Below are 17,649 nucleotides of genomic sequence, written 5' to 3'. Positions count from 1 at the left end.
TGGGGGTTATATCTCCCTGGGAGCCAGAAACAGTTGATCCCCCAGACCTTGGTCCCTCGTGGCCTCTCTGTACCCTCAAAGTTGCCCATGCCCCCAGCTTTTCCACCTGCTTCCTGGGCTCCCGGCACCTCCTGCTGGACCTGTGGGCAGGAGCAGGTTAGGATCAGACTCAGAGGCCTTGGCTCACTTTGGTGTTGTGCTGAGGGGCTGGGGTCCTTGTTTGCCAACCCCCACGCTCCCGCTCCACCAAACCAGTTTATGAAACTGCAGAACCACAGTAAACTCCTTCCCCTGGCAAGCCAAGGTGGTTGGGCGGGGTTGGGGTGACAATATGTTTCCAGGGGCCCCAGGGTTCTCTCCTCACAATTACCCTGCTAGAGACAGCCTCTGATGATCCAGTCTGGGCATGTCACCAGGCTGAGAGGGACGGCCCACCCAACAGAAGCCACAACAGGTCCCCAAAGAATTTCTGCAGGCTGGGACTCCTGAGTGAAATGAAGAACTGGGATTCAACAGAGAGAAATGTGAAGTCTGCCAGCTAGGTATGAAGGGCCAATGGCTCAACTTGAGGGAAGTTTGTGCAAAACCTACTTGGGAACGTTTGTTGACTTCACACGAACTAACAGTGTGAGCAGCTGCCAAAGCCCTGTGCAGGTTTGCGTTGTATTAACTGTTGACATCGGTCTGGCTGTGCACAGACCTCAGCCCGAGTAAGGGACCCTACCCTTGGATAAATGTTGGTGAACTGCCCTGTGTCTTTTGGCGAGGAGTGGATGGTGCCTGGGCTGCAGAGCCAGGCCAGGGCAGGACTTGGGAGGAACATGATGGAATTCTCAAGATCTGAATGTCTGTCTGGGGGAAGGAGAATTCCACTTGCTCCAGGTGATTCCTGAAGGCAGAGCTAGCTCCAGAGGGTGGGAAGGGCCAAGAAGTGATTTTCAGTTCAAATGAGGAGAAGTTTCTAGGTTGCCATTCTCCCCCAGTGGCTGCTGGAGGCACAGGGGCAGGAGTGAGTGTCTCAGCACCAGCAGCAGTGTGAGCAAGGGATGGTGCTTTGTCACATGTCTTGCACATCCAAGGTAACCAAAGGACATTTAGTCCAAGGGATTCCAAAGAAAGGGATGACTGAGCCCTGCACCTGGGGGCTGACAGTACTGTCTGTGAGACTTGACTCAGACAAAACACACAGAGGAAACGGCAATCAGTGGCAGATTGGTTCCACCTTTCTGGAAGAAGTTGGTCTCAGTTAAAGCTGCCCTGCAGTGAGCAGCAGTCTGTCCTTGCAGGAGTGCAACTGAGACCAGATAACCTTGGGCTGGAAAAGGGATTCCAGTTTCAGGCATGAGGAGGGGGTTGGATGTGAACAGACAACCTCTGCGGTTCCTTTGAGTCCAGAGTTCCTTGGCAGAGAAAAACACCCGCAGAACTCTGAGCGGCACACAAGGTTATGGAGGACGGAGCAGGGATCCGAATATAGCTGGCGGGAGGAAGGCGGCAGCGGGCGAGGGGAATGTAGGTCCTTGGAACAAATGAGGTGGGGCATGAAATTAACGAGGCTGGTAAAGGGCTGAGCTCAGGGACTCCTTTTTAAAGACGGTCTTTTAGTAAGAAAAATGAGGAAAAGAAATTTGGGCAATGGAGATATAATGGAGATTGTAAATGTAGCTATTGACAGCTGGCCCATTGGCCGGAGAGAGGGGCCTCTTGGAGAACAAGGAAGAGATGTAGATCGGTGGGTCTGGGGTGACCCCAGCATGGCATGCAGGGTGGACAGGAGTTGGCTGCTGACATCAGCTGCCCACACCTTGAAGGCTACTGTGCTCCAGCCCTTGAGCTGGGCCATTCTGTCCCCTACTGTCACGCACTGTGCTGTGACCTGTTTATCTTATCCCCCGACCTTGGCACATACTCATCCCTCACTGGGCATGCCACTTTTCTCCTTTTTGTCTTTCTGGGTTTCACCCCAGTCACTCAGTTGAGTCCCCACCTCTCCAAGAAAGCTTCTCTTATGGGCTCATAGCCCATACCCAGTTCTGTTCTGAGTATCTGGGGCCATTCCACCCACTTGGCACTTGGATGGACACATTCTTAGGAGCTCAAGCAGCCTGTCTGTGCAATGGGGGAGGGCCTGTTCACCAGGCTCGGTCAGCAGAGTGGTTGGAGGACATAGGATGGACAGTTATTTGCCCCCATGGTGCTGGCCCTCTGGAAATTTAGAGTCCCTAGAAGCCCCCGCCATGTCCTGCTTCTTACCTGTGATGTAAGGGTGGAGATAGAGGGGCTGGAAAGGGCCCCTAGTGGCTTTCCCTTCCCTGGCCACTAACCCAGGGTGTCTGCTCCCTCCTCCCAGCCCTGCCAGCTGGCCAAGCTTATCCTGTGGCCCTGTCCAGGTGACAAGGCCCTGGAAGAGGGCCAGCCAGCTGGACTTCTCAGGAGCTGTCACCAGAGCCCCAAAACATGGGAGGTGGAAAGAAGCACAGAGGCAGCAGGGCCCCTTCTCTGGGGAAGACAACCAGGGACACTGGGAGCCTGAAACCAGAGCCATTTCACACCTTGCCTATTAATTGCCAGATTGATTTTGGATCCCAGTCTCCAGGAGGACCCAAAAATCAATCCCCTCCACTCCATGCTTCTCTGGGCTCAGGAGTTGTTCTTAAAGCTGCAGCTGTCCTGGCTGCTGTGGCTGAACCTTTCTGTCCAAGAGCAGGCTGTGGGTTCCAAAGCATGCTCAGGGCTAGGCGGTGGCTGTTGGCTTTATTCCAGATCCACTGATCTCTGTGTAGGAAGACTCTTACCCTGAAGGGGAGCCATGGGGTGTGATTGGAGAGGTGTTAAGAAGGCTCTCATTCTCAAAGCTCCCTCCTACCAAGATGCCGGATATCCGTAATTCCACCATTAGGAAGTCATTTCTTTGGATACATTTAGGTCAACAGTCCCAGCTTCCAAAATATGGAGGCCCAGGAGAAGGAACACAGATTAGGGCTGTACCATTGCAGTTCCTTGTGAATGGAGGCACTGGAGGCCTCAGGGCATCAGGAGAGCTCTGTGTGAGGGGTGGGGAGCAGGAGGCAGATGTCAGGGCATGGGGGAGGGAAAGTAGAAGTTGAAGACCATCCAAAAGGAGGCTGTGGAGGGGTGGTGAGCAAAGGAACGGTAGGTACCCCCAAGGCACTTCCCACTCGGGGGGCTGCTTTGGGGCTGTGGTGCTGGGAGACTGGCTCTGTGGCAGGTGAGATAAGATGAAGGAACTCCCGTTGGCTTGGTACCTTCTGTGCCTCCAGCCTTGAGCCAAGCACAGTGGCAGTCTGATGTCACCACCACCCCGTGGGAAGGGCTCCCACAGCCTTGTTTCTTAGATGAGACACTGAGGTGGTGCATGAGGCTGGGCGACCTGCCCAAGGTCACACAGCTGCTCCTGTAGCATGGGGGCTGGAGCTCGGGTCCGCCACCTCTTCATGCCATGATTTCACTGCCTTCTGCCTCCTCTGCAGAAGGGGCCAGGAGTTGAGGAGGCTTCTAAGAAGTTGGGAGAGCCGGAGCATAATGGAAGGGGTACCTGAGGTCAAGGACGCCATGATTTCAAGAAGCTGAGGCAGGAAGTTCTATGACCCGCTGATGTTAGATGCTGGGGACAGCCCCTGGGCTTCCGTCCTCAGCCTCCCTGACATCCTGCCCTGTGCAGAGCCCGCACATGTGGGAAGGCCTGGTGGGCAGGTCTCCTGCAGCCTCAGCCCAGTGGCTGCTGCCTGCTACTCCATCACGGCTGTGGAGATGTGGGCTTTAGGCAGGGTCACTGCAAGTCACCCTGTGTGCTTGGGGACATGGGGACATCATTGCTCATCTCCTGCCCACATGGACCCAATTACTGATGCAGCACTGCGTGTTCCCACAGCCACCACCAAGGGCCTCTTTCCTGGTAGCATCACAGATGGACAGAGAGGTCCTGGGCCTCCCTCTACTCCCCCAAGCCCATTATGCTAATTTCAGGTGTGTTTCCACTTTGCCAGCCTGGAGGGTGGAGCGTGTGTGTGTGTGTGTGTGTGTGTGTGTGTTGGGGAGGGAATGAGGCAGCAACTGCAAGAAGTTTGGTGCAGTTACAGGGAACAAGTCTCATCTTTGCCCAGCCTGTGAGCCCCTTGAGAGCAGGGGCAATGTCTGTTTTCCAATAACTGACCCCGAGGGCCTGGCATGGATGTGGGTACTCAGTGCATGTTTGTTTAGTGACTGAATGGCTGAGTGAGTGAATTAGGAACCTCATGGTGGCCATCTTAGTCCTCGCCCAGCCACAGCTATGCTATGTGGCTTTTGGTGAGTTGCTAGATGTCTCTGTGTGCAGATGCCTGAAAATAGTGCCAACTGGGAAGAATGGCTGATGACAGGCACGTGCTGAGGGGATAGTGTGGGCAGGAGGGCTCTGCGGTTTGTGGAAGGTGCCCGCAGTATAAACTGCTGGGGACACTGGAGTCTCTCTCTTTTTCCCAAGGCAAGGGTGACACGGTTTGGAGCACAGTGTAGTTTTGAGTGGAAGGAGGGGGCTGTCCTAGGCTTGGTTGGGGTGGGGGCATGTGGACTAGCATTGGAACTGAAGGGTGACAGGGAGGGCTGGGTCGGGGCTTGGCCAGGGGTTGAGGTCAGGGGCTGGCTCAGGCAATGGCTGGGGGCTCACGCGGATCCTGAATGAAGTTGGTCAGGGCTGGGCACAGCTGGGGTTGGCTTCAGGACCTCAACTCAGGGCTGGACCAGAGGTCTCTCCAGGTCAGGGCCTGTGTTAGCCTGGGGCCAGTGCAGATTCTGTCCAATAGGAGCACTGGGAATGGCTCACTGTCCTGGCCTCATTTGCTCTGAGCACATAAGCTGAGTGGGTGGATAACCAAGGTTTTCTGAGGGTGATGGCCTTGAAGAAGTCCTCCTGTCCCCAAGTTGTCCTTGGGGAAGCTCAGGGCTGCCCAGGGACCCAGGGGCCATTTCACCCTGTCTGTGTGTTGTCAGGGGAAGAACAGAATTGCCCAGCTAGCACTGACTAGTGGCTGGAGGGTGGTGTCATCAGCATTTCTCACACATGCACGACACTCTGTAGTTTATAACCCCTTTCCTGCATCTTCTCATCCTCTCCACAGCCCCGAGAAGCAGGCGTGACAGGAGAGGATGCCCGTGTTACAGATGAGAAAAAGAGAAGCCCCAGGAGGAAGCTTGCCTAATGCCACTCAGGAGGTAGAGGCAAAGCTGGGAAAGGCCCTGAGTCCCCAGACTGCCCCTCTGGAACTCCACATGCAGCCACCTGGCTGTCCTGCCGGGGATGCCATCCCCAGGCTAGGCTGGCGCTCACGCCCATGCCCTGCTGTCCACTGACACCCCGCAGAGCTTAACACCCCGCTGAGCCTGCCCTGCAGTCCTTGTCAAGTCTGTCTGAGTGGCCTCAGTCATTGGCAAGTCACATTGCTGACATCACAACTGCATAAAATTAATTTATTTAGTTAAGGGAGGTGTTAATTAAGAGTTCTCGTTTATTGTGTCTTTGCAGACAGCTCTCGGGGGCTTCTGAGTTGTCATTGCTGGTGACGGCAAAAACTAATGGTATCACAAGTTATTAATAGGATGGTGTGAGAGGCGGAGGGGCAGGAGCTGGGGCTATGGGGGATGGGAGAAGGGAGAGCTGGGGGAAGGGAGAGGATGGTCCCCTACTTTCTTCTCACCAGGTTGGGCTCCACTCTGCAAGTTAATCCGATCACAGGCATTTTCTGGGGATCTGGAGTTTGCTGCCAGGCGCCGTGATGCTCAGGATTTTGTGAGCCCTGAAGGAAGTGTCCCTAGGCCAGTGCCCACCCACTCCTGCTGCCCCCATTCCCACAGTTCCTGGTGTTTGCCTTGAGGAGTGTTGGCTCTCACATAAAGAGCTCATTCTTTGCTTGCTTTGTCTCTTCACTTACCCTAACCCTGAATATCTTGGGGTGCATATAGTGACTGTTTTAGCTCTGCCTCTGCAAAGCTTAGCACAGAGCTTGGAGCTTCATGGGAGGGCAACAGACATTTGCTAAGGGAATAAGGGGTCCTCTGTCCGCCAGCTTGTCTCCAGGTCTGGCCTTCTTGCGGACTGATCTTGGGGTCATGGGTGGGGATGGTGGGAGAGAGAGGGCAGGTGGATCCACGACTCCACAAGTCCCCAGCCTCTCTCAGTGCCCTCAGCCTTGCAGCCCTGGAGATCCACGACCTGGGGAGTGGATAGATCTTTGCTGATGAAGGTGAGGTGTGTGTAGGTATGGGCAACCAGGTGTGGGGCAGGCTTGCCAGGGTAGGGCAGTGAATGGGGAGTCGTCAGTGAACTCTGCACAAGGACCACCATGGGGAAGAGGGAAGAAGAGATTTTAAACTATTTTTAGCTAAATAATGATGACTGCAAATCAGCCACTTGGTGCAGTGGAACAAACACAGCCAAGCAGCTCAGACCTGCAGGCCTGTCCCTGACAGTCTCTGTGACCTTGGGAAGGTAACTGCTCTCTGGGCCTGGCTTCCCATCTGTGAAATGGAGGACTAGGCTGAAATTGACAAATTTCAATACCCAGTGTGTTCCACATCTCCCCTGTCCTGCACAACTCACCTTCCAGTAGATGTGCCAGGCCCTTCATGGTTATCATCTCAAATGCCTACAGCTTCCCTGTGAGGGAGATAGTCAATTATCACCCATTACAATTGGGGAAACTGAGGTTCAGATGAGAAGACAAAGGCCATTTAATTTGCTCAAGGACCCATAGCCAGTGAAATTTAAACTCAGTTTGGTGCTCTTTCCAGAATATCAGCTTATCTCCACTGATCACCTGGGATGGAGCCGGTACAAGGGAGACCCTGTGTTAGATGCGGGCTCGTTGACCAGGGCAGGCAGAGCTGAGAGAAAGGAAGAGAACAGAGCACCCACTGGATTCAACGGGCCCAACTGCTGAGCTCCTGGGGCATGGGAGGACAGGTTCTGAGACCATGATGTGACCAAACACACCCTGCACCGTGAGTTCCAGCAGCCGCCTGCCCCAACCACCTCCTGCCTGCCCTTCCTCCTCTCATCTCAGAGACACTGTCATTCATTCAGGACACATTTATTAGGAAGCTGGCCTGAGAGCTGGGAGATGGATTCGGCTGTCCCCTGCCCTCAAGGGGCTCACCACTGAGTGGGAGAGGTGGCCCTATGAACAGTAAGCCCCACGATGGGTCACAGGGATGGGGATAGCACATGCACCCGCCCAAGGAGCGAGGGAGCAGGGGGCAAGTTCAGGTCACCTAGGGCTCCCTGGCAGGAATGATTGCCTTTCACTGAGGGAGGGTGGTCAGAAGTGAATTCCTAGAGGAAGTAGCCATCGAGCTGAGTCTTGAAAGGTGAGTAATATTCACCAAGTGGAGGGGATGGGGTTGTGGGATGGGCCTTCAGGTAGGGTGAATGGTGTGAGGAGAGTCTTGCAAGTGTGGGAAGAGGGGTATCCAGAAGTGAGGTGGGCGAGGGCTAGAGCACGCGGGGCATTGCACACCAACTTAGAGTCTGAACTTCATCCAGTGGCCTCCCCGGGGATGCTGCTGAGAGTGGGAAGAGGGAGATTTAGTTTGGGTTCCACCAGAAGCCAATCCTGAGATGCGTGTTTAAGTGCGGGAAACACCGTAGGGACAGCAGGAAGGCAGGAGGGGCACTACCGAGCCAGCTCCCATGGTGGGTGAGTGAAGCCCAGTCCTGCTGGGGAACTTGAGAGCTGGCATGGCACATGCCCCAGCCCAAGGAGTGAGGGAGCAGGGGGGTTTATGTAGCAAGTCTCAACAGCCATTGCTTGAAGGCTGCTCCCAGGAGGCATCCCTGACATTTCTGGCCTTCTCTTCAGCAAAGAGGACCCAGCAGTCAAAGTCCTCAGGCAAAGAAATAAAGATGTTGGCAGTTGGTGGTTGGGCCAGTGTGCCCTGAAATGGGAAGGAAGAGGGGATATAGGAGAACCAACAATGTCTGTTACAGTGGCTGAGCTGTGAGAACGTCCCAGAAAGGAAGGTAGAGCGCTGCTCAGCTTCTGCCAAGTCTAGGTGGATGGATTCTGAGGTCTGCTGCTGGTGGAAGAATTGCCTCCATCTGCACCTTCGCCAAGGCCTGTCTGGGGGCCAGACCTCAAGACAGGAGGGTGCAAAGAATTTGGTCCTAAGCTCCAGCACTTGAGAAATACAGATCTGAGTTCAAGTGCTGATTGCCACTTTCAAGCTGCGTCCTTGAGCAAGCTACTTAATATCCTTGAACTTGAGTCTTCTCCTCTGAAAAAGGGGAGATAATAGTACCCACGCTGTGGGATTGTTGTGATCAATAAATGAAATGATGTCTGTAAAGTATTTAGCCCAGTGCCTTGAATACATTATGTGCCCAAGGAATGTTTATTATCATTATGATTTTATTATTCCAATGATAGGTAAAAAAGGGAGGAGCAAGATGCGGGCTTGTAGAAAACACTGTCAACTTACCAGCCCAGAGAAATTTTCAGTGGCCCACTTTGTCATTAGGAGTTAAACAGGAGGCTGGGTGTGGTTGCTCACAGCTGTAATCCCAGCACTTTGGGAGGCTGAGGCGGGCGGATCACCTGAGGTCAGGAGTTCAAGACCATTTTGACCACATAGTAAAACCCTGTCTCTACTGAATACACAAAAATTAGCCAGGTGTGATGGTGCATGCCTCTGGTCCCAGCTTCTCAGGAGGTTGAGGCAGGAGGATTGCTTGAATCCAGGAGGTGGAGATTGCAGTGAGCTGAGATCATGCCACTGCACTCCAGCCTGGGCAACAGAGTGAGACTGTCTCAAGAAAATAATATAATATAATATAATATAATACAAGGAGAAAAATGGAGTAGGCAGTTCCTGTCCGATAAGGCCATTCCTGGGTCTTGGAGGTGTTAAACAGGCTCATGTAGCATTTCTGGACTTTGTGAGCATAAATTGAACCAGCAGCAAGTGACTTTATATGTCTCTGCTCATAGGTACTGGTTGTGACAACCATTTCTTTGTCTATGACACCTGTCTCCCCAAGAACTCAAGATCAGCTTCAGACATTATCTAGTGATTATTGCATGATCTCAAGACTATCCTTGAAATAGTCTCTGAAGATATGGAGCAGAGGAAGGAACATTGAACAAGGAGTCTGGGTTCTTATTTAATTTTTATTTTACTTTGTTTTGTAGAGACAGTGTCTTGCTATGTTGCAAGGAGTCTGGAATCTTATTTAATTTTATTAATTTTATTTTTTATACAGATAGTATCTTGCTATGTTGCCCATGCTGGTCTTGAACTCCTGGCCTCAAGTGATCCTCATGCCTTGGCCTCCTAAAGTGTTGGGATTATAAGCGTGAGGCACCATACTTGGCCAAGGAGTCTGAATTCTAATTCGGGCTCTAAAATGAATGTCAAGTTCCTTGTCTGAAATGTGGGGATAAAACCACATCATCTTGGTCTCTTCCTAGGGCTGTGGTGAGGATCACATAAGATCATGAAAAAAAAGATCATGAATGTGGAACTACTTTGAAAACTATAAATTAGCATCCAGAGTTGGGACTAGAGCCAGGTGACTTGATTCCTGTGCCCTAGGGGCTTCCAAAGGGCCTAAGAAACCATGGTCACTAGAGAAGCCTTACATGTCATCATGCCACTCCAAGGATGGCTCAGGCTTGGCCTCTGGCACAGGCAGCCTGGGAAGAAGAAAGAGTGCCTGGGGAACCTTGGACCTTGGGAGGAATGCCTGAAGTTCTTGCTCAGGGACATCAGTGGGGGATGCTCTCAGCTGGCCCCTGGGGTTGGAAGAAAGGCAGAGGAGGATGGGATTGGCAGTTATTAAAACAGGAAGTGAGGTGGTTACCTGAGAAGCATTCTGACCAGTTTGGGGCAGTTTTTCTCATTTCCCTATGCGTGCAGGTACATTTCAGGATGTGGCTTAAGGGCCTCCTGTTCACACCCAGTTGGTGAAGTCCAGGGAAGCTGGTTCTGGCCAGGTTGGCAAGTGGTCTCTCAGAGGTCATGTGGCTTTCTTTTCTTCCGGGCTATAGACTGGCCTGCTCTCTAGCCCTTCATCTCAGCCAGACTGAATGCAACCCCACCCCATCTCAATGGTCAGCCTTGGTGTCCTGCAATGTGAAGTCATTGTGTGCTGGAGAGGTTGTGGGTCTGGGGCTGGAGGTCCAAAAAGAGGGGACCTCTGCTTATACAAGCAGCTTTGGACTCAGAATCCCCAAATCCAGGGAACCATTTTCACTATTGCCTGGACAGTGAAGGTCATGGCCTTAGTGGAGCAGAGACAGGAAAAGATGCATACCCCAGCTTGGGATATCTGGGTGGGATGTGTCCGCCACAAGAGGACAATAATCTCTCATAATGATAGTGAGTGGAGACCACCAGTATGATGCATTATCACCCTCTCCTTAACCCCATGAAAGACACCAAAATGGATAGGTCTTCACATCCTTCCTGAACCCCACTTAGAGTACAATGGCTTTGTGGGGCTATTTTTATTTTGGGGACATTTCTCTGTGACTTCTTGATTGGAGAGACCTAAGATATAGAATGAAGATTCTTGGTGCTATTTAGAACCCCTCTGCTACCTGAAAAAGGCCTGCTCTGGTGACCTCAGGGCTCAGACATGATTGGTTCAGGGCCAGGGAAGGCAGTATTGAGAAGTTTTTGCATAGGTTCAGATTTTAATCTAGACTCAGGGACCCAGTCAAACTGTCTCCCTAAGATCTTATTTTAGTTTTCAAAGCTAAAACCTCTAAAAAATTGGCTCTGCTTCCTTGCAGTTTAAGTAAAAACCTTCATATTTATGGCTTTTCTAGTTTTCCTTCAGTAGTTCACATCCATTTAACCCTCTGAATCTAGAATATGCTTTGTGAACTGAGATTATAAGAGGAAGCCAGTTCGGAAGACAAGGGTCATAGCATCCAGAGGTTTGAAGGAGAGGGACCTGGGAGGGGGGGATACAGGGATGTAGTGGGGGAGGTAAAGAGGGGATATTGGTAAACCAAAGAGTGAGAGTGAATGGCAAGTAATCCAGTGGTCTAGGAGACAGGGAGGGGTGAGAGTTGAAGGGAGAAAGAGAAAAGATGGAGGAGAGAATAAAATAAAGGGTTCAAAGAGAGATGAAAATGCAGTAAAATGTGAGGACAAGACATGAGGGAAAAGAGAGAGCAGGAGGCAGAAGAGACGAAGAGGAGGCAGATGAGGCAGGGGAAGTGAGGTGGAAAGAAGGTGGGAGGGGGGTAGGGGTTGGGGCATGGAGGCCCCAAGATCTGGACTCTTTTTTGTCACCATGCATCTGTACAGCAGATAAATACAGTGCAGCTGGGCTTTTCTCTCTTCTTAATTGGCATCTTTGGATCTATCCCCGCTTGACAAATCAGGCCACTTATTATTAGTGATGACAAGGATAAATACGACAGGCATTCATTTTGCATCTGGGCCCCCTGATAATAGAAGTCAGCACACCAGCCCCTCTCCCCACTGCTTTCTCACCCCCGGCTTGGGCTCCCCAGTGGGGAAACTGAGTGGCCAGGAGCTGTCCATGGCTTAGCGAGGTGCTGAAGGCATCTACAAACCCTCTTCTGGTGGGAAGCCAATGGACAGACACTGTCCACGACTTGAGTGGTGCTGAAACCCTCTATACCCTGCCTCTTGTCTGATTCCAACGTGAAAGCTGGGTGGCTGGAAGCTGTCCACAGCCTATGTGGTGTTGAAAGACCTGTCCCCAGGGCTGGGGTGGCAGGGTGCATCTCTTTCCCACAGAACACAATTACTTCTGGCATGGAGTTGTCAGTGGCTTAAATTTACCTGCCTTGCCATGGTTCTAAAAGGCCTGGATGACTTTAAGTGTGTTCCCTCCTAACTCTGGGTCTCAGGATTTCCACCTTTAAAATGAAGGCCTGGATTAGGTGTTCTCTCAGGGCCCTCAAGCACTAGCCCTTTCTGTTATCAAAAGCCTTCAAGAGATTCCTTCTGCTTACAGGATCGAGCTACAAATCCTATAGCCAGGCCCTGAAGGCCCTCTCTGGCCCCTCTCCACTTCCTGGCTTTGCCTTCATTCCAGCCAGATGAGCCTTCTCTCAGGCCCCAGACACACTCTTCTTTTCTTCCCCTGAGCCTTTGCCATCCCTACTGCCCTCCTTCTGCCTCTGACTGTCTCCCTTCCTGATCTCCGGGAGCACTGACCACCTGGGCCCCTCCTTGAAAAACAATGGCCTTATACTCAGTGTGCTTTCAGTTTCTTTTGTTTTATATGGCTGTGTCTTACATGGCTCCCCTTGAGGGACTCCCTGGGGCCAGGGCCATAGTCCGAATCAATGATCAGTGGCTCACAGTTTCCCATGACCATGTGTGTGGAGCATGGGTGAGTACTTGTGGTATTTTGACCCAATAAGCTCTTTTAATAAAACTTATGGTTTCTCTTTCAAGGCTGCCAGTGAAAGAAGATTACTCCAAGAAGTGCTTAGCTGAGGCTTGTGGCCCCCTCTTTGAAACAGAATCTTTCTGAGGTTCCCACTCCAAGCTGGCATGGGTGGCCAAGGTCACACTTAGGTAGACAGATAATCCTGCCTCATGTCTCCATGGAGTGGCCAAGACATGGTGAGTCACACATACAAGCCTCTATCTCTGTTTACTCTGAGCCTATGAGAGTTGACCCAATGCCCTCATTGTATGGTTGTCACAGCTGCCCCACCTTCAAATTTAGGGACCTTTCAGGGAGCTTCCAACCCACTCACCCCACTAGAGCTCAGACTGCCTCATAAAGTTTTCTCTCTGGAACTCAACCGTGGAGAATCCAACTTGATTAGTGGAGATGTGAGAGTTTCTCTGCACACTGTTCCCATACAGGTGAGTTGCCTGTCCCTCTGCCCTCCAAAAATAAGGAGCTTCCATCTATTGGGCTGGGCAAGCAAGTAGAGAAGTGGTGGCTCTCTTTTCTTCATTAAACCCATGGGGAACTAAAAATGCCCCGGAGGTGGCATCATGCATGAGGTGGGCATCATGCAAAGATGGACATGATGAGATGAGGGACTCCTCATCTCAGCTAAGCAGGCAGAATCACATCCTGACAGTCTAGAAAAAAATTCTTGGGAAGAAAATTCTCTCTCCTCCCTAGGCCTATTATCAGCCAATTCACCAGGACAGGCCTTGGTATCCACTCTGCCCACTGCCCACTGCTTGGCAGAACCCCTAAAGCCATGGCTAGTAACCAGAAGTTCCAAATGGTTTAGAGGGGAGAGCTGTGTTTGCTAACAGATCTGACTGTGTCTGACAAACTGAAGCCATGTACTTGATGGCCTCAGGTCCTCTGGGAAAGTGGGCTCAGAGCACTTACCTTCCCTCAAATATACTGGCACATTCTCAGAATCCCAGCGTTTGCCCTGTTGAACCTCTTACCAGTGATCAAAGGGCTTGGAGATGATCTTAGATTCTAGACCAACTCCTTTGTTTAAACATGGGAAAACTGAGATTTCCTCAGGAAGGGAAAATCAGTTGCCCAAGCTCACACAGCAGAGAAAGGAGCATCTTTGACTCTTGGCTCTCAGTCTCATGCTCTTCCTCCTCCTGCCAGAAGTGTTTTCATTTTAATAGAATTGTGGAGGCTGAAGTGCCTCAGTGACCCCTCTAATGGTGGGGACTTCAGGCATGGTGACAGGTGGTGATGGAGCTTTTGGGGATCCCTGCTGAGGCTGAGTCTCCTGCCTTGTGGAGAATATCTATGACCTCCAGCAGAAGAACTGTACAGAGAGCAGAAATGTCAGGGCACCCCTTTAGAAACTACCCTTAGGACTCTGTACTCTCCCAGGCTGATGGGGGTTGGAGGGCCTCATTTTTCTCTGCACTGGGGGATGAATGGCTCAGGAGGAGCTAATGAAGCTGTCTTCCCACCACACACCAAGACAGTGATGGATGGCTTGTGCAGAAAAGGCAGGTGTTGGCACATGGCCCATTGGGCAGGGTAGAGAATAACACGTCCCTCAATGTCACTGTAGGTCACAGTGATGGCTGGGACCCCAGGGAGGGGTCATGTAGGCTCTGGAGTGAAGTGACAAAGACCCCAGGGAAAGCCAGTACCTCCCATAGCCCCCTTTTTGTGACAGGCAGACAGAAGGTCAGAGTTAGAAGTGTGATAACTATCATATAATCCTGCTAGCTCGTTGTCCAAGTGGAAGTATACAGGCCCAGAAAGGGATAGTGAGTTGACCAAGGTCACACAGCTAGCTAAGGTCAGAGATTGCTGCAAAGGTCCTCAGTGGTCCAGGAGAGGGAGAAGAGTGACCTCAGGATGTATCACTGCAGCACTGTTCTCACCTGCAGGGGAGTGGGAGGGGAGGGTCCCACTTTTTGCCTGGTATTAGAGACCTTGATGATCTGTCTGCACCTTCTCTTCCTCCTCACTCTGCAGCCCACACCATCTGCCTTCCACTCCCAACCTCTGAGCCTTAGCTCATGCCCGCTGAGGGCCGGTTGTCCTCCAAGGGCCTCCCATCCGTCTGTCTGCTTATCTATGAGAGGCATGGGCCCAAATGCCATTTGTCATCATGCATTCCACTTGGCATTCTGAACTCATTCCCAGTGCAAGGTCCCCACCTGAGTGGTGTCCCATCACCATGCCCTCTCCCCATTAGTATCTTGGAAAAACCTCTCCAAAGAACATTCTCTTCCACGGCAACCATTCCTGAAGTTTTGGAAGTATTACAGCTAGATGCCAGAAGCCTGCGTTCCTGGCGTATAGGAAATAAGTCAGGCCAAAGAGGGGAGAGGGATGGAAAGAGAAAAGGGTGGAGTGAGTTCTTGGCCTCTCTGCAGGCCTAGAGCAGTTTCACCCCAACCCTGGCCACTGAGATCTTTGCTTCTTTCTGGTCCAGGTGGTCAGTCTGGCCTGGGTGGGCCTGTGGGATTTGATGGAGGAAGCAGGAGAGAGAGTGGCCCTAGATGCAGTTGCTCCCCTTGCCTCTGCCAGGGGCTCCTCACCACTGCAAGTGGTCTTGTGAGCATTAGCTTGCCTGCCACCTGCCACCAGAGCTCTGGGAGGTGAGCTGGGCATTGTTGGCCCCATTTCCCAGATGACGACACTGAGGTCCAGGGAGAGCAATGACCCAGCCCAAAGGGATCAGTGGGTTAGTGGCATTTGTTCATTTTCTCAAATCAATAAATATTTATTGAGGCACTGTGCTAGGTGCTGGGAATATGAAGATGAGCAGGGCAGACATGATTCCTGTCTTGCAGGGCCTTTCAGAGGCCCCAGGTGTCTGCATTGCTGGGTCTCTGGCCCCTGGAGGCACATGCATTGGCAGGAGCACTATCTTCAGAGTCCTCCCTTGAAACTCAGTGTGCAGATTTGTACCTCAGAGCTCTTCCTCCTGTCCATGGGACTTTCTTGGAAGCCAGCATTCTTGTGGGCACTTCCCCACCTTCTTCCCTCAGCGCATCCATCGGCCCCTCACAGTGTCTGGTCTTCAGTGTCCCACCTGCCAGAACCTCCTCCCTCATCTGCCACTCACAATTCCTGTTATTCACCTTTCACAGGGAATGAAATGAAAGAACAAAGAGGAAAATCTTAACCTGTACAGCCTCTTGGAAGATGGGGTGGGAAGAAAAGACCTGCCTGCCCCCCCCCCCCAGTTTCCTGCTGCCTGGAGAAATCTGGAAGACCTCCTAGGGCTTTGGAGAATGAAGGCACCCTTGTCTGGATGCCACCACAGCCTCCTCCCTCTCACCCCTGCCTCCTCCTCATCTTCAGCTCACCAAGGCCAGATTTGTCTTGCAAAGTGGCATCATTATAAACACATCAGCCTCCTCTGGACGCCTGTGCCTGCTCCCGCCAGCCCATCCAGGCTCGATTACATCTGAGGCTGTCTGGGGTAATTAAGTGATATTAGGACACACCCCCCTTTGTAATGCAGTGTTCAAAGCCCTGGGCTCTTGCTTCCCGAGAGCTGCTGCCGCTGCACTGAGGCTGTGTCTGCCTAATGCACCTCACTGTGATTGTGGCTAATTAGTCCACAGACAGGCCTCATTAGTGGTGGGTTCGGGATGGAAGGTGAGAAGCAGGCTGTCTCCCCTGCCTCCCCCAGCCCACTGGCTTCCCCTCTCCCTCCGTGTCCCAGCTTGCCTTACTTTGCTGTTGAGGCAGGATTAGAATAGGGCAAAGGACTTCCCAAAAGAGGGCTCACCTGGACGAGGTCAGCTACTGAGCTACAGGGCCTTCAGGAACTTTCCAACTGCTTTATTCAACTAATGGGAAGCCAAGGCCCAGAGGGGGTTACTGACTTGCCCAAGGTCACACAGCACAAGTGAAATGTGCCACCTTTCCTAACTGCCCATCTTGGAGGAATGGGGGTGGACCAAGTGGGATTATACATAGCCAAGACCTACCTGGGTCCAGAGGTAGTGGGAGAAAGGGCTCATGGGCACCGAAGAAAAGAGCTGGATGGCTACGCTACCCCAGAGGCTCTTTCTGGTCTCTAGGTCTTTGCAACTCTTGCCTGGAATCCTTTTTGATGCTCTCCACCTGCCACCTTGCACCTGGCTGACTCCTTTCATCCTTCAGGTCTCGCTTTCTCCGGGAAGCCTCCCCTAACTCCTGAGTTTTGTGCTCCTCATCCATGCTTCCATGATACTCTGTACTTCCCCATCTTGGCAGTCATCACTCTGAATTGTCAATACCTAATACCCCACATGACTATACCCATAGGAGGAGCAAGCTCTGAGACCCTCTTGTTCATGTAGTAGGCATTGGCCTAGCTCACAGGTGGCCTCTGATAAGAATTAGTAGAAGGAAAGATGTAATGATTGATGGCCGCTTGACCAGTACAATGAGTACCATGGTAAGGCTGTTGGTGTTCACTCACATCTGAGAGTTTCTTTATACTTCCCAGCCTCCCTTGCTCTTAGGTTGGTCACATGACTCACTCCAGCAAATGGGATGTGAGCAGAAGGTATATATGTTACCTGGAATAAGGTGAATAATTATCTGGTGTGCTTTTCTACAATCCTCATTGCCTGAGTGATGCCAAAATAATTTTGAAGCTGCAAGATGGTGGAGCCATAAGATGAAAGGAAGCTGTATCACTGAGTCACCACACAGAAGAGAGACATCTAGGAAAGCTGCCTGACATGGGTCATATGAGTAAGAAATCAACCTTACTGCGCAAAGCCACTGAGAAATCAACCTCACTGTGCAAAGCCACTGAGATGTTGGGGCTACTTATTAGAGTGGCTAGAGGGAATTACTCTGACTAATATAAAGGGGTTAAACTTGATGGGATGCAAATAGGAAATGGCTTAATTTTTTCCAGTCACTGCTTTAAACATACCCTATGAAGCCTCCTTTCCCTGTCTCTTGACAACATCTTGGACAAATTCTAAGTTTTTGGTTACTGTTAGTTGTAAGAAGAGTCTCATCTTAGTAATTAGGACTCACTTTCAGGGCCAGTCCAGCCTCAGAGATTTATGCTCACGTCCATTGGAAAACTTCTTCCTTTCCTTCAGCTCAGGGCTGACCCATGACTTGGATATCAAGACTGGTCTGTTCTTTTGCTTCACTTCTACTTTCTTGCCCTCCTGCTGCTGGCTCCTTGAGAGTCAGAGCAAGGAGATAGAGGAATAGTAGAAAAAGGGGCTAAAAGTCTTAGGTCC

General features: G+C 51.5%; 1 long non-coding RNA gene across 1 annotated transcript; it reads left to right on the top strand.

Moving 5' to 3' along the window:
- Nucleotides 1–414: 414 nt before the first annotated feature.
- On the top strand, nucleotides 415–16,967 carry LOC129006469 (uncharacterized). Its single transcript, XR_008492009.1, has 3 exons — nucleotides 415–542; nucleotides 15,538–15,872; nucleotides 16,890–16,967. It is a non-coding gene; the product is annotated as an uncharacterized LOC129006469 (long non-coding RNA).
- The last annotated feature ends 682 nt before the right edge of the window (nucleotides 16,968–17,649 follow it).

This window comes from Pongo pygmaeus, chromosome 8, assembly GCF_028885625.2.
Source record: "Pongo pygmaeus isolate AG05252 chromosome 8, NHGRI_mPonPyg2-v2.0_pri, whole genome shotgun sequence".
Taxonomy (NCBI): Eukaryota; Metazoa; Chordata; class Mammalia; order Primates; family Hominidae; genus Pongo; species Pongo pygmaeus.
This window is presented reverse-complemented; position numbering and strand designations above follow the sequence as displayed.